We start from the raw sequence: 16,084 nt of genomic DNA on the forward strand, positions 1-16,084 counted from the left end.
GAGCTTGCAAAGCTATAGCACCACAGCCTTTTGTTTTTTGTTCTCTGCTATCTCAGAATGCATTTCTTAAGGTAGAGTCTGATGAATGTGGACCAAGAGAATAAATTTTTCAGGCTACAACTCTTCTAGAAAAAAACTATCCAGGGATGGTCTGACCTAAAGCATTTTGGGAGAGGTTATAATAAAAAAAAATTTTTTTTTTTTAATTAGAGCCCGTCCTTCAGGATGTCTGGACTGCTCTTGATGTTGCCAAGGCCCTGCTGGGTCTGTGGCATTATAGCTGTGAAGGCCAGGTCTCTAACCTGGAGGATCATTATAGAGTTGAATTGGGGTAGGTCTTTTGGGGCATACAGATTTTCTGTTATGTGCTTTCCTTGAAGTTGTTCAAATGGATATACACATTCAGTGCTCAGTGCCTCTAGGACCTATGTGACCTGTTGCTACATGGTTAATTAAAATAAATAACCGTGGGATACATTGAGCATATCATTAGATGAAACTTGGCCATACATCTTGCATGGCTGTGTTTGTTTTTAATGGTTTATTTTGAAATAATTTCAAGGAAACAGAGAACATGCAAAATAGTACCGATACTGCATATACATACCATTTACCAACATTCACCAATTTTTAACATTTTGCCACATTTTTTTTACCACAATCTTTCCATCTTTGCCTCTCCCTGTCTCTCTCTCATATATATGTATATGCTTAATTTTTCTGAACCATTTGAGTGTTGGTTACATCCATCATACTCCTTTATTCTTTAAGACTTTTCTGTGTATTTCTGAACAGAAAGCATAGTCTCTTATGTAATCACACATTATAGTTATCAAATTTAGGAAATATACCATTGCTGAAAAAATTTTGATTGAATTTTCATTCCATATTCCGATATTATCAATTGTCCCAATAATGCCCTTAGTAGCACATTTTCCTCCGTTATAAGATCAAGTACAAGATCACATATTACATTTAATTGTCATGTCTCTTTAGTTTTCTTTAATCTGTAACAGCTACTCAGCCTTGATAAGTCTTTCCTGTCGTTGACATTTTTGAAGACTACAGAATAATTATTTTATAGAATGTTCCTCAGTGGGAGTTTGTCTTATTTTCCTTATGATTATAGTTAGGTTATGCATTCCTGGTGGAAATACTACAAAAGTGATATCGTGTTCTTGTCAGGATATCATATCCAAAAGCCTGCAATGTTTACCTCTTCTCATTGTTAATGCTAATTTTGATTACCAGTCAAGAGATAGTTCTATTTCTCCATTTAGAGTTATGATGTTCCCCTTGCGATTAGTATGCTTTCTCAACTAGATTTAACATCCAATAATGATCCTTGTCTAAACCAATATTTACCATGATGACTGCACCACTTCTTTCATGTTAATCGTTTGGTATTTGCAGATCCATCTGATGTCAGATGAATCTTGGCCAAAAGCAGAGAGTACCAGAAAGATGTTTTCCTGAATTTTATGGACCATTCAAAGGTATTTGACTGTGTGGATTGTAACAAATTAAGATAACATTGCAAAGAATGAGAATTTCAGAACCCTTAACTGTGTGCATGTGGAACCTGTACATGAATCAAGAGGCAGTCCTTGAACAGAACAAGGGGATACTGTGTGGTTTAAAATTGGAAAAGGTGTGCAGCAGAGTTGTATTCTTTCACCTTTCTTATTCAGTATATATACTGAACAAATAATCTCAGAAGCTGAGCTATACGAAGAAGAGCGCATCATCAGGGCTGGAGGAAGACTGGTTAACGACTGGAGATATGCAGATGACACAACCTTGCTTGCCTAATGTGAAAATGATTTGAAGCATTTACTTATGAAGGTAAAAGACTGTGGCCTTCAGGATGGATTAATCTGATTTTAAAGAAAATGAAAACCCTTCCCACTGAACCAAAGAATAATATCATGATAAATGGTGAAGAAATAGAAGTTGTCAAGGACTTCATTCTTCTTGGATCAGCAATTAATGCTCATGGGGCAGCAATCAAGAAATCAAATGATGTATTGCATTGGCAAATTTGGTGCAAACATCATCTTTGAAGTGTTAAAAGCAAAGGTGAAACTTTGAAGATTAAGGCATGCCTGACCCAAGCAGTAGTACTTTCATTCAGCTCATATGCATGTGAAAGCTGGAAAATAAAAAAAGAAGACCAAAGAAGAATTGATGCATTCAAATTAGGTGTTGGAGAAGAATATTGAATATCCTGTGGACTGCCAAAAGAATGAACAAATCCGTCTTGGAAGAAGTGCAGCCAGAATGCTTTTTAGAAGCGTAGATGGCAAGACTTCATCTCACTTTGGACACGTCATCTGGAAGGAACAATCACTGGAGAAAGGCATCATGCTTGGGAAAGTAGAGGGTCAGCTAAAAAGAGGAAGACTGTCAATGAGATGAATTGATACAGTGGCTGCAACAATGGCCTCAATCATTAGGATGGCACAGGACTGGGCAACATTTCATCCCTTTATACATAATGTCGCTATAAGTCAGAGCTGACTCAACAGCACCTAACAACACCAACAGTTTACAGAAGAAAGGCCTGGCAGTCTGCTTCCATAAAGATTACAGCCAAGGAAACCTGGAGCAGTTCTACTCTGTAACACATGGAATCACCGTGAGTCGGAATCCACTTAATGGCAGTGGTTTTATTTACTTATTTATTTGGGGGGTTGGGGGAGGCCCAAATGGTTAAGTGTAAGGCTGGCAGCTCAGGTTGATGGTTTGAACCTACGCAGAGGTACCTTGGAAGAAAGGCTTGGTGATCTGCTTGTGAAAGTTCATAGCCATGAAAACACTCTGGAGCCCTGTCCTACTCTGAAACGCATGGGACCGCCATGAGTTTGAATTGACTTGGCAGCAGCTGGTTTGGTTTTAGTTTTTGGTTATTATAAGGAAAAGCTCCCCTTTCTCTTCATCTATAGCTATCTATGTATGCATCTATCTTTCTATCTCTATATATGTCTGTTTGTCTGCTTATCTATCCCATCTATCTATCTGTCCATCTATGTATCTATCCATCTATGTATCATCTACAGGTAGGTAGTTCCTGACTAAGGACAAGGTTCTGTTTTGATGACTCTGTCATAAGTTGGTTCTGATATAAGTGGAATTCCTCTTTGTTTTTTTTCTTTTAGTTTTCATTATTATCGCCTTTTATTATCAGTATCTTTATAAATGAAAACATTGAACATCTGTGAGTGAACATCTGAAAATGATATGTCAGCAAATTACATGTTACAACATTGTATGCAGTACATATTACTAATGATAAGATGTTAAAAAAAAAAAGTACAGACAGAAGTGCAGTTTGTCATAACTCCAATACGTCATAAATCAGGGGTTACCTGTATCCATTGCCTGTCATCTTTTGTCTATCAATCAGTTATAAGTATGAACTCATGGATTCATATTTTAATCAAGGAGTTATAATCTGTTTTGTATAGATTTAATTATGTGCCCCAGAAAGATATATTGAAGTCCTAACCCCTATATCTGTGAAAATAACCATGTGGAAATAGGTCTTTTCTTTTGTCATCAGTTGAGTTAAAAGAGGTCATACTGTAGTAGGTTGGACCCTAACTCTGATCCCTTCTGAGTGGTGTTTTATAAAAGGGGAGAATAGATATGGAAACAGAGTCACATATAGGGGGAAGATACCATGGCGACAGTAGCAGATGCATCTGTATCAGCAAAGGAATGCCAAAGAGTGCCGACAGCCACCTGAAACGAGGAAAGAGGCATGGAATGGTTCCTCTCTTAATCCCTCAGAAGGAATCAACACAGCCAATGCCCAGAATTTGGACTTCTAGCCTCTGGGATTGTGAGAAAATAAATTACTGTTCTTTAAAGCCACCCACTTTGTGGTACTTTGTTATGGCAGCCCTAGGAAGCTAACACACCATTATTCTCCTTATTTATTTTGATGCCACTGGGAACCCCTTCAGTCTGGCTCCTGTGTCGTTTTGACATTTTCCCAGCATTCTTCTGAGGAATTCTTTACTTTCTGGTACAATAAGATATTTCAGGCTCATCTTGTACTTTTATTATTCCAGCCCTGAATCAACCATTTCCTCAAGAATCTCTTTTTCCTTCTACCAAAAAATGGTATTTAGAAACCAAGATCTGGGTTCTAAGTATGGTCATTGCTACTGGACTGCTTCTAAGCACTTTCAGCAGACAGAGTTGGGGGGAAAAATGTATATATATATATATATGTACCAAAAACCAAAAAACAAACTGGTTGCCATCAAGGGTCATCTTAGTCATCTAGTGCTGCTGTAACAGAAATACCATAAGTGGATTGCTTTAACAAAGAGAAGTTTATTCTCTCACAATCCGGGAGGCTAAAAGTCTGAATTAAGGGCGTCTGCTCCAGGGGAAGGTTTTCTCTCTCTGTCGGCTCTGGAGGAAGGTCCTTCTAATGCATCAGTCTTCCCTTGGTCTGGGAGCATCTCAGCACAGGAATCTCAGGTCCAAAGGATGCGCTCTGCTCCCGGCACTAGTTTCTTGCTAGTATGAGGTCCCCATGTCTCTCTGTGTGCTTCTCTCTTTTATATTTCAAGAGAGATTGGCTTAAGACACTACCTAATCTTGTGGACCTCATCAATATAACTGCTGCTAATCCACATATTACATCATAGTGATAGGGTTTACGATATATAGGGAAATTACATCAGAAGATAAAATGGTAGACAAACATACAAGGGAATCATGACCTAGCCAAGTTGACAGATATTTTGGGGGGACACAATTCAATCCATGACAAGCGTCGAGTTGATTCTTACTAATAGTCACCCTATAGGACAGAGTAAAACTGCCCCATAGGGTTTCCAAGGAGTGCCTGGTGAATTCAGACTGCTAAATTTTTGGTTAGCTGCCATAGCTCTTAACCACTACGCCTCCAAATATATATAATTAAATTTGTAACAATACCTCCAGTTTCAATTCAACCCCACAGGATTCTTCCTTCCCTTCCCCTTTTCCATATTTCCACCTTGTGTCTTCCACAGTGGAAACCTTGTTCCCAAATACATCAATCAGTACATTTATTCAGTTCACAATAGTTAAGTGCTGGACTGCTAACCAAAGGTTAGCAATTTGAACCCACCCACAGGCACCTAGGAAGTAAGGTCTGGTGATCTGCTTCTAAAAGGCCACAGCCTTGAAAACCCTATGAAGCAGTTCTACTCCACGTACATGAGATTGCCATGAATCGGAACTGACTCAACGGCAACCAACAACAACGACAGCACATAAAAATTACTTTTAAATTTTCCGTAAATTACTGTAAAAATTTATACCTTTTAGAATTGCTATACCCAAGCTATTATGGGGGGGGGGGAAGCCTTCTCAGAGGAGTTCAAGGTTTGATTTCAGTTCTTTTTTCCTCTAGACAGAAGTTATATATTCATACTACTATGCTCCAAATTACTTGCACTGGTTTTATTTTTTTCTTCAGTGCAATTTTATTCATTTTAAATACAGTTGGATTCTTTTGTTTCTTTTTTCATTTGGTTTTTTTTTCCTCATCATCCTTGTTCATTTTTTTTTTTAAATAGGTATTCTATTACTGTGCTTCCCGAAGTCTGAATGCTATAAAATTACATATTCAGTGTGTCCATAAAGACGTATCAATTCCCTACCTCTCTATTCCTGTTCCTCCCCTCTAGATAACTAATTGTATTGTTTGTTTTAATCTGTCCCATGTTTTCTTATGCAAAAATAAGCAGATTTATCTGTATTTTCTTCCTTTCTTACACAGATCGTATCTTTCACAAATGTTTCGAAAAGATTCAATGTAACAATAGGCTGTATTCTGCCATCTGGCCTGTTATTTCTGTAGGTTTATAATGCTTCCATTCTGTGGCTAAATAGGGTAAAGAAGATGCCTCTGAAGCTCTTACCTGTACCATAAGGCTTGGCATGGAATGGATACCCTATAAGGATTATTGGATGGATGTTGAATTGACCTGGTTGTTTAACAGAACAAGGACAACACTAAAGCATTACAGAGTACATACTAGACTGTTTATAAACTTCTCGGAGGCTCCTTATCACTTGCAGACTGAATTCTAAATTCCTTGGCCTGGCATGTAAGGCTAACAATATACCCTACCTTCTTCTATTAAAAAAAAAAAAAAAAATTTTTTTTTTTCTTCTCTTACTTGTCTGTGTAAATCTGATATGGCTGCCACCCTGAAGTACTTGATGGTCCCTGTTTACATATATCCTTTAAAACTTCAAAGACTTTGAAAATTCCATTTTCTTTTTCTAGAATCCCCTTTCTACCTTTCATGCCTGGTCAACTTTTCTAGGAGGCTCTTTTTTTTTGTCTCAGTAAGCTGCTCTGGCAAACTTAGGATTTCCACAACAGCACTTGGTATATGTGTATGTATAATATAGCAGTTATTGGCCTGTATTGCAATACTTTGTTTTCTTTATGTCTCCCCTCTGAGATTTTGAGTTCCCTGAATGTTAGGGCCTGAGTTCATTTCTAGTGATTAACACAGTACTGGTGGGTGTTCAAAATTATTTTTGAACACGTCACTAAATTAAATCCCTTTCTGAATCTCAGTCTGATGAAGGGTCCGCATGAGAATTTTTCTGCAGGATTCTTACAGCTCTTTAACAGATTGAGATCCTAAAAGGCAGTTTGATTTTTTTCCCCCCATTGACCAAATTCACCACTGACAGGAAGGGGGAGCCATTTAACAGCTTGTGGAGAAAGAAGGTTAGCTTTTGTAACTTTTTTTAGAGAAAGAGAAGGTCTTTCTACTCTTTCTGAAATTGAAATATATTTCATACTCTTTGAGATGTCAATTTACTTAACCTTTGACATTTGAATTAAGAATAAAGCCAAGGATACCTTTTCTAAGCTCCATTGTAAATTTGTGCATAGCACTAATTATTCTCCTTAAAAATTCCAGGTGGATTTATAAAAGGTAAGAATCTTAATAAAATAGTAATAATAATGGTTATAACTTTTTGTTATTAAAATTTATTTATATATATATGCATATAAATATTTGCATATCTGTGTGTGTTTACAGGACAACATCTGGAATTGGAGAGGGTTAGGAGCCCTAGTGGTGCAGTGGCTAAAGCGCTTGGCTGCTAACTGAAAGGTCAGTGCTTCAACTCCCCCAACTGCTCCCTGGGAGAAAGATGTGGCCCCCAGCTGCTCCCTGGGAGAAAGATGTGGCCCCCAGCTGCTCCCTGGGAGAAAGATGTGGCAGTCTGCTTCCACAAAGGTTTACAGCCTCGGAGACCCTGTGAGCAGGTTCTACCCTGTCCTATGTGGGGTTGCTATGAGTCAGAGTGGACTTGATAGCAATGGTTTTTTTTTTTTCTTTGAATAAAAATTGACTCAAAATCTACTATAATCCCTGTTTCTATCATGATAAGCCACAGCAGCAGCAGCAACAGCAGAAAAAAGAAAAACATTTGTGTCTCGTGTCATTAACAGTAAATGTTGTGTGTTAATGTTTTGCCCACATTTCAGGGGGCTTAATGCTGATACAGAAACCCTGGTGGCGTGGTGGTTAAGTGCTACGGCTGTTAACCAAGAGGTTGGCGGTTGGGATGCGCCAGGCGCTCCTTGGAAACTCTACGGGGCAGTTCTACTCTGTCCTACAGGGTCGCTATGGGTCAGAATCGACTCGACGCCAGTGGGTTTGGTTTTGGCCCTTGGTTTAGTGCCGATACAGAGCCCTGGCGGTGCAGTGGTTAAGCTCTAACCTGCTAACCAAAAGGTCAGCACTTCACACCCACAAGCTGCTCCATGGGAGAAAGATGTGGCAGTCTGCTCCCATAAAGATTACAGCCTTGGGGCAGTTCTACTCTGTCATATAGGATCGCTATGAGTCAGAATCAACTCCATGGCAATGATTTTTAGTGCCTGAAACAATTGAGAACCCAGGGTGGGGGCTCCTTAGGAGACTACACGTAGCTCTGAGGGCTGAGCAATTAGAACGCTCAAGCTGTCTTATTTAAAGTGGAGACATTCCTGGTAAAAACCTGTCAGTGTTGCCTGTGCCTCCTTGCTAGGTGCCTGTTTTGATCTAAGGTGCTTTAACTGCCTGGGCCCAGCCTCACCAGGCATAAATAGGGCTTGTTATTGTAAGAGGCAACCTCAGTCCAGTCTCCAGTGCAGTTACATAAATAAGACCAGGGCTGGCTTGGAAGGGGTGTAAATCTCTGGCCAGAATGAGCGAAGGGGGAGCCATTCGCTTTTAACCACAGTTAACATGCTGACTGAGTTTTCCAAATAAACTTTTATCTCTTAAGACTGATTACTCACGATGGTTATAAAAATGAGCGTGAGAATGTGGCCAAGGAGCTGACCACACCTTGCCAAATTCTTCCAGGCAGTTCCTCAGCTCTGTTTTCAGTGGGCATTTTCTTGGGAGCAAGGCAGAGGCAGCTCTGGGTTCTGAGTGTAACCTAGCTTTCTGACAGACCGAAAGGGGGAGCGTGACCCACCACGGAGCTTCTCTTGTAGCTCCGTTTTCCTGCTAATTGCAGAACACAAAGGTGAACAGGAGAAATGACCTAGAGGACAGGTTTTAAGCCAGCCGTTTCCTGCTGCACACAGAGTGCAAAACCATCCTGCTTTTGCCTTCATTGTATTACACAGAAAAACTCCAGGAAGTTCAAAAGAAAACACCTCATTTCTGAGTGGGTATTGTGACAGGCGTCACACTTCCATGGCCTGCACGCCTAGTGTGCAAGCTAGAAAATGTTGACATAGATTGCCATTGTTGGTTGTCTTAGAAAAGTGACAGAGGCAGCTTTTGTCTGATGTGTTATTTCCACCTAATTTTCTGGTGTCTTTTCACCTTTTTTTTTTTCACTGATATGTATTTTTTTTTCCCTGAAGAACTTTTATTTTTAATGCTGCCTGCCAATATACACAATGCAACACAGTAAAATGGTAAAAATGTGTTCTGTGTTTGATTCCCCCCATATTTAAACTAAAGTTATCTGCATTAGTTTAGACGTTTGCCCTGAAGATCCGTGACTTTGAATTCCTGCTTTTCTCTCTCTTTCAACAGTCTACACTTCTGAACCAGAATACTCCTTGGAAGCAACGACGGCAAGACTGTGTCTTACATACTTTGGACATGTTGTCAGGAGGGATCAGTCCCTGGAGAAGGACATCATGCTTGGCAGAGTACAGGGTCAGCGGAAAAGAGGAAGACCCTCAACGAGGTGGATTGACACAGTGGCTGCAACAATGAGCTCAAGCTTAACAACGATTGTGAGGATGGCTCAGGACCAGGCAGTGTTTCGTTCTGTTGTGCATAGGGTCGCTATGAGTCAGAACCGACTCAACGGCACCTAACAACAACAACAACACTTCTGAAAGTAGCTTTCAGCACTTTCAAGGAATTTTGTTGAGTATATTTTGGGATAACTTGTATTTTTTCCCCTCCCTTTGGAATGAATGTTTCTTTTCTTTCTTTCCCTTTTCCTCCCCTTTTTGCAATTGTCAAATCACTGATCACCAAGAAAGGCTTTTTGAACACAGAAACAAAGTTCCTCTTGTAATTGAAACATACAAAGAGAAATATGAGGCCCTGGTAAATAGTTATAAATGTGAGATGTAGGTTTTCTTCTGATACCCTCAAAGGCTGGTTACCTCAGGGCGCAAAAAAGAGTTATGACTCAGTGAACTGCAGGCTGACATATAACTAAATAAGTAAATAGCTGGAGGGAAGGCAGACTGCTGTGTAACGGCTTCCCCGGTTACATACACACTTTCAAACAAGTATGAAATGTAGGTCTCTGGACATCACTTAAAAGAACCACAAATAAACAGAGTGTGATCCCGCGCTCCTATTCCTCCTGGACAGCTTAGAAGCTTGGCTGGGATTGGGGTGGTTTTTCTTGCTCTTCTGTCCCATGCGCTGTCAACACGAACACTGCTGCTCAGAAAGCTCAGGGTCGTGCTGCTGCTGACAGACCCATTGAGCCTGGAAAAGTGAGGAGGCAAAGTGTCTGTGACCTGTGGGGGCATCACCCCACCTTGAATGAGGCAAAGAATCATACTCCAGACTCAGATACTTCAACTCTAACATCTGGGCTCAGTTAGCCTAGGGGACTGGGAACCAGATTTGCAAATTCTCAAGTGTAGCTCTTTTTTCACCAGCAAGGTATAGTTTTAAGCTCAACTCTGCAGCTTGGGGTCAAATGGATGCCAAAATAATAGTATATTTACATGGAACACATTCCTTTTGCATTAAACACAGCATTAGAGCTGGAAGTCTCATTAAAGGTTATCTATTCCAACTGCCTCTTTCCACACATGAGGAAACTGAGGCAGAGAGCAGAGTTCAGAATAGACCTCATATCCTGACATTTGGACCCCTGCTTTATGTTGACATTTAACTGTCATGTCGTTATTGTTGTTAGGTGCCATCGAGTTGGTTCTGACTCATAGAAACCCTTTGCACAACAGAACGAAACACTGCCTGGTCCTGCGCCATCCTTACAATTATTGTTATGCTTGAGCCCTTTGTTGTACTCACTGTGACAATCTACCTTGTTGAGAGTCTTCCTCTTTTCCGCTGACCCTGTTCTCTGCCAAGCATGATGTCCTTCTCCAGGGACTGGTCCCTCCTGACAACATGTCCAAAATATGTAAGATGCAGCCTCACCATCTTTACTTCTAAGGAGCATTCTGGTTGCACTTCTTCCAAGATTTGTTCGTTCTTTTGGCAGTCTATGGTGTATTCAGTATTCTTCGCCAACACCACAATCTGAAGGCACCAATTCTTCGATTTTCCTTATTCATCATCCAGCTTTCATATGCATATGATGTGATTGAGAATACCATGGCTTGGGTCAGGAGCACCTTAGTCTTCAAGGTGACATCTTTGCTTTCAACACTTTAAAAAGGTCCTTTGCAGCAGATTTACCCAATGCAATGCGTCTGTCATATCAATTATCTATTGCTTAGTATCAAACCACCCCTAAACTTAGTTACCTGAAGCAACAATGATTTATTATTTGTCCCAATCATGTGGTTAGCAGGGCAGTTCTGCTGGGCTCCTTTGGGCTCACTCAGGCAGCTCCATTCATCTGGCTGGTTGGCTGGCTGGTGGCTGGGTTTGCCTGCATAGCTGAGATGTCAGGGCCTCTCTCTGTACTTGGTCTTTTATGCTAGACTTCTTCACAACATGGGGACTCAGGGGAGGGACCCAAGAGTCCAGCCCCCAGGGCGCAGCCCCTTATCAAACCTCTGCTTTCTCTCTTTGCTGATGTCCCACTGAAAAAAGCAAATCATGCAGCTGATCTATGAACAAAGGTGGAAGAAGAATGCACAAGAGTGTGAGAATCAAGAAGCTTAAGTAACTGGGGCCATGACTATAGCGATCTATCACGCAGTTTATGGAAATGTAGCCCCAAGAAAGTTCCATATAATAACTGTCCTGCAAGAGGTTCAACTCAACGCACAAGAGGTTAAGAGACCTTCCTTGAAAAAAAGATTTCCCTGGTAAAGAATATGTGCAATAAACCCCAAAGACTTTAATGTGCTAATATGCATTGTATCTCAATAGGAAGAAGAGAAAATCTCATAGCCCAAATGCATTTGACAGAAATTTCCTTTTCCTTGTGAAACAGCTGTTAACACCACAGAAAATAGTTTGAAAACACTGGCCCAGGGCATTGAGAAGACTGGCTCCTCTGACCTTTCTACCTCCCACCCTCAGTACATTTTTGTGGTGAACTTGAAGTCAGTGGAGTTTTAGGATCTGAGGCTGGTTTGTTGACACTGTGCCTTACAGTGATGGGCAGAGTTGACCACTCTTGGGGGGCAAACAAATGGTAAAGTGTCTACAGCTCTTTGGACTAGAGTGCCTAGGGCACACTGCAAGGATGAGGAGGCATAAAACAACTTTCTTGCTGTTGTTAGGTGCCGTCAAGTTGGTTCCAACTCATAGCGACCCTCTGTACAACAGAACAAAACACTGCCAGATTCTGCACCGTCCTCACAATTGTCGTTATGCTTGAGCCTATTGTTGTAGCCACAGTTGTCAACCCATTTTGTTGAGGGTCTTCTTCTTTTTTGCTGACCCTTTACTTTACCAAGCATGATGTCCTTCTCCAGGGACTGGTCCCTCCTGGTAACATGTCCAAAGTATGTGAGACCATTTTCTTAGGAGTTATATAATCCTGAGGAACATTGTTCTGCAGAAGGAAACTAGTTCCAGAAGGTGTCAGATACTACAGAAAAGGTACCGTGATATTCTGCTTATGTTCTCAGGGTCTATATTTTAAAACACTTCATCTGAGTTAGCACAGGATTATCATTTTCTTTAAGATAGCTTTATTTTTGATAATACAGTCCCATTTTGAAAATGTGATGCATGCACACTGCAAAAAATTACACCAGTATGAAGCATATGCGGTGAAAATTAATCTCCGTCCAATCCCTCGCCTCTCCTTTCCCGAAAGCAATTGCCAATACCTATTTCTCATACATCCTTTCCAAGATAATCTATGTTCACACAGGACTATATATACAAATAGTACTATAATACGTGCAGTGTTGTGCCTTTTAAAAAAAATTAACAATTTTATTTGGAGATCATTCTATATAAATAGAGGGGTAACTGAAAGAACATCTGATATTTTCCACAGAATTTCCACGTTGGCTGTCTCATTTGACTTCCACAAAGGTTCTGAAGGTCTTCTGATTTTCAGATACAAGTCTTTTCATTTTTTTTACTGGATCATCCTATAGGTGATAAACGTCAATCAACTATAATCTTCCCTCCCTTAACCATTCTGTTTATATTACCTGTTTATATTGTCTGTCGCAAGCTGTTGAAGTGAGTATGAGTACCTTCACTCTGCTACAGAATGTTAGCTTGGTAACAAAGTGGTGGAAGCGAGAAGATGGCACTGATCAAGAGCCAGTCCCAGGGCTCCACTTTATTTTTCTAAGTCTTTTGTTTTTTTTTTTTAAAGTCTTAGTGTTTGTTTAAAAAAAAAAAAAAGGGGGTAATCATACTGGCCTTATAGATAAGTTATGATAAAATATGAAAATACATTTGGAAGTATTTAGTAATTTCTTCATGTTATATAACTACTATTCAAGTTAAATACTAATAGATTTGTAATAATCAGGGTTCATTGCTTTTTTTTTTTCCCCAACCATCACCGCTGTTAATTTCCAGAACTTTTTTCATTATCCTGAGCAGAAACTCTGTACCACTCCAGCAATAACACCCCATTTCCCCCTCCCTGCAGCCCATGGAAAACACTAAGCTACTTTCTTTCTCTGTTTACTTGCCTGTTCTAGATGTTTCATGTGAGTGAGATCATATAATTTTTGTGCCTGGATTACTTCACCTAGCATAATGTTTTCAAGGTTCATCCTGCTGTAAGATGTATTAGAACTTCATTCCTTTTTAGGACTGAATAATGGTCCATCATATGTATATTTCAAAGGGCATCTCGAGAAGACAAAGTAAAGTATTGTAATGACATGTGCAAAGGGCTGAAGATGGAAAACCAAAAGGGAAGGACACGCTCAGTGTTTCTCAAGATGAAAGAACTGAAGAAAAAATTCAAGCCTGGAGTTGCAATAGTGAAGGATTCTATGGGGCAAGTATTAAACGATGCAGGAAGCATCAAAAGAAGATGGAAGGAATACACAGAGTCATTATACCAAAAAGAATTGGTCGATGTTCAACCATTTCAAGAGGCGGCATATGATCAGGAACCAATGGTACTGAAGGAAGAAGTCCAAGCTGCTCTGAAGGCATTGATGAAAAACAAGGCTCCAGGAATTGATGGAATATCACTTGAGATGTTTCAACAAAGAGATGCAGCGCTGGAGGTGCTCACTCATCTCTGCCAAGAAATATGGAAGACAGCTTCCTGGCCAACTGGCTGGAAGAGATCCATATTTATGCCTATTCCCAAGAAAGGTGATCCAACCGAATGTGGAAATTATAGAAAAATATCATTAATATCACATGCAAGCAAAATTTTGCTGAAGATCATTCAGAAATGGCTACAGCAGTATATCGACAGGGAACTGCCAGAAATTCAGGCTGATTTCAGAAGAGGACATGGAACCAGGGATATCATTGCTGATGTCAGGTGGATCCTGGTTGAAAACAGAGAATACCAGAAGGATGTTTACCTGTGTTTTATTGACTATGCAAAGGCAGTCGACTGCGTGGATCATAACAAATTATGGATATTCCGGAACACTTAATTGTGCTTATGAGGAACCTTTACATAGATCAAGAGGCAGTTGTTGGGGCAGAACAAGGGGATACTGATTGGTTTAAAGTCAGGAAAGGTGTGTGTCAGGGTTGTATTCTTTTACCATACCTATTCAATCTGTATGCTGAGGAAATAATCCAAGAAGCTGGACTATATGAAGAGGAACAGGGCATCAGGACTGGAGGAAGACTCATTAACAACCTACATTATGCAGATGACACAACCTTGCTTGCTGAAAGTGAAGAGGACTTGAAGCACTTACTAATGAAGATCAAAGACCACAGCCTGCAGTATGGATTGCACCTCAACATAAAGAAAACAAAAATCCTCACAACTGGACCAATGAGCAACATCATGATAAACGGAGAAAAGATTGAAGTTGTGGAGGATTTCATTTTACTTGGATCCACAATCAATAGCCATGGAAGCAGCAGTCAAGAAATCAAAAGACGCATTGCATTGGGCAAATCTGCTGCAAAGGACCTGTTCAAAATGTTGAAAAGCAAAGATGTCACCTTGAAGACTAAGGTGCGCCTGACCCAAGCCATGGTATTTTCAATCGCATCATATGCGTGTGAAAGCTGGACAACGAATAAGGAAGACCAAAGAAGAATTGATGCCTTTGAATTGTCGTGTTGGCAAAGAGTATTGAATATACCATCGACTGCCAAAAGGTCTGTCTTGGAAGAAGTACAACAAGAATACTCCTTAGAAGCAAGGAGCAAGGATGGCAAGACTGTGTCTTACATACTTTGGACCTGTCGTCAAGAGGGATCAGTCCCTGGAGAAGGACATCATGCTAGGCAGAGTACAGGGTTGGTGGAAAAGAGAAAGACCTTCAATGAGGTGGATTGACACAGTGACTATAATGATGAGTCAAGCATAACAACGATTCTGAGGATTGGTCAGGACCAGACAGTGTTTTGTTCTGTTGTGCATAGGGTCACTATGAGTTGGAACCGACTAGATGGCACCTAACAACAACAACATACGTATATTCCGCATTTTTTTTTTTCTCTTTATCTGCTGATGCACGCTTAGGTTGGTTCCTTTTTTTTGCTATTGTAAATAATATGGCAATGAATGTTCATGTACAAGTAGTCATTGCTTTTTAATTGTAGAAATAGACCTGCGAAGCCTTCAGTTGGTTTTCCTATTCCAGTTGTTAGCAAGAATTAGTAAAATTCTGAAAATGCAAATCTGATCATATTTCTTGCCCTTTTAGAAACTCTTCAGTGTTTTCCCATCACTGAAGTGAGCTTACAAAGCTACGTGCGATTGACCCCTGCCCACATTTCATCTCATGTCTCACCAGCCAACTCCAACCCACCCCCTTTTCTTTCTGTGCTTTACCAGAATAGAATCTTTTATTTCCCAAGTGGAGCCCTGGCGGCACAGTGGTTAAGCGTTTGGCTGCTAACCAAAAGGTCAGCAGTTCGTAGCACTTTCCATAACTCTGGTCTTTCGCACAATTTTCTCCGCCCAGAACACTCTTCTTCCTTGACCCAAAGCGCCCCTCCCCCCTTTCACCCTCACCACTCCTCCCCACAGTCATCACTGATTAGGTGTTCTTCTCTTGCAATGAGGAAACAGAGCATCGTGCCTTCCACTGTTTTTTTTTTTTTTATATAGAGTCGTTGCTTGATTTCTTGCCTATATTCCAAATTCTACTGAGCTCAGTAGAGATTCATTTAACACTTTAATAGAATGGGTAAATATATTAACTAATACATTCAAATGGAAGTCAGTGCTCTGGATAGCATTTTCTGTGGTCTGGGAAAGGGAAGGTGCTTTGAAGCCACCTGGACCCTATGGA

At 40.3% G+C, this 16,084-nt stretch overlaps 1 long non-coding RNA gene across 1 annotated transcript in view; it reads left to right on the forward strand.

The window, feature by feature from the left end:
* Positions 1 to 215: 215 nt before the first annotated feature.
* Positions 216 to 16,084, forward strand: part of LOC126086547 (uncharacterized) — an 87,476-nt gene continuing 71,607 nt past the window's right edge. The window contains exons 1-3 of the long non-coding RNA XR_007519550.1: positions 216 to 331; positions 1,414 to 2,638; positions 7,074 to 7,148. This is a non-coding gene — a long non-coding RNA (uncharacterized LOC126086547). The remainder of the gene's footprint in view (positions 332 to 1,413; positions 2,639 to 7,073; positions 7,149 to 16,084) is intronic.

This window comes from Elephas maximus, chromosome 12, assembly GCF_024166365.1.
Source record: "Elephas maximus indicus isolate mEleMax1 chromosome 12, mEleMax1 primary haplotype, whole genome shotgun sequence".
Classification (NCBI taxonomy): domain Eukaryota; kingdom Metazoa; phylum Chordata; class Mammalia; order Proboscidea; family Elephantidae; genus Elephas; species Elephas maximus.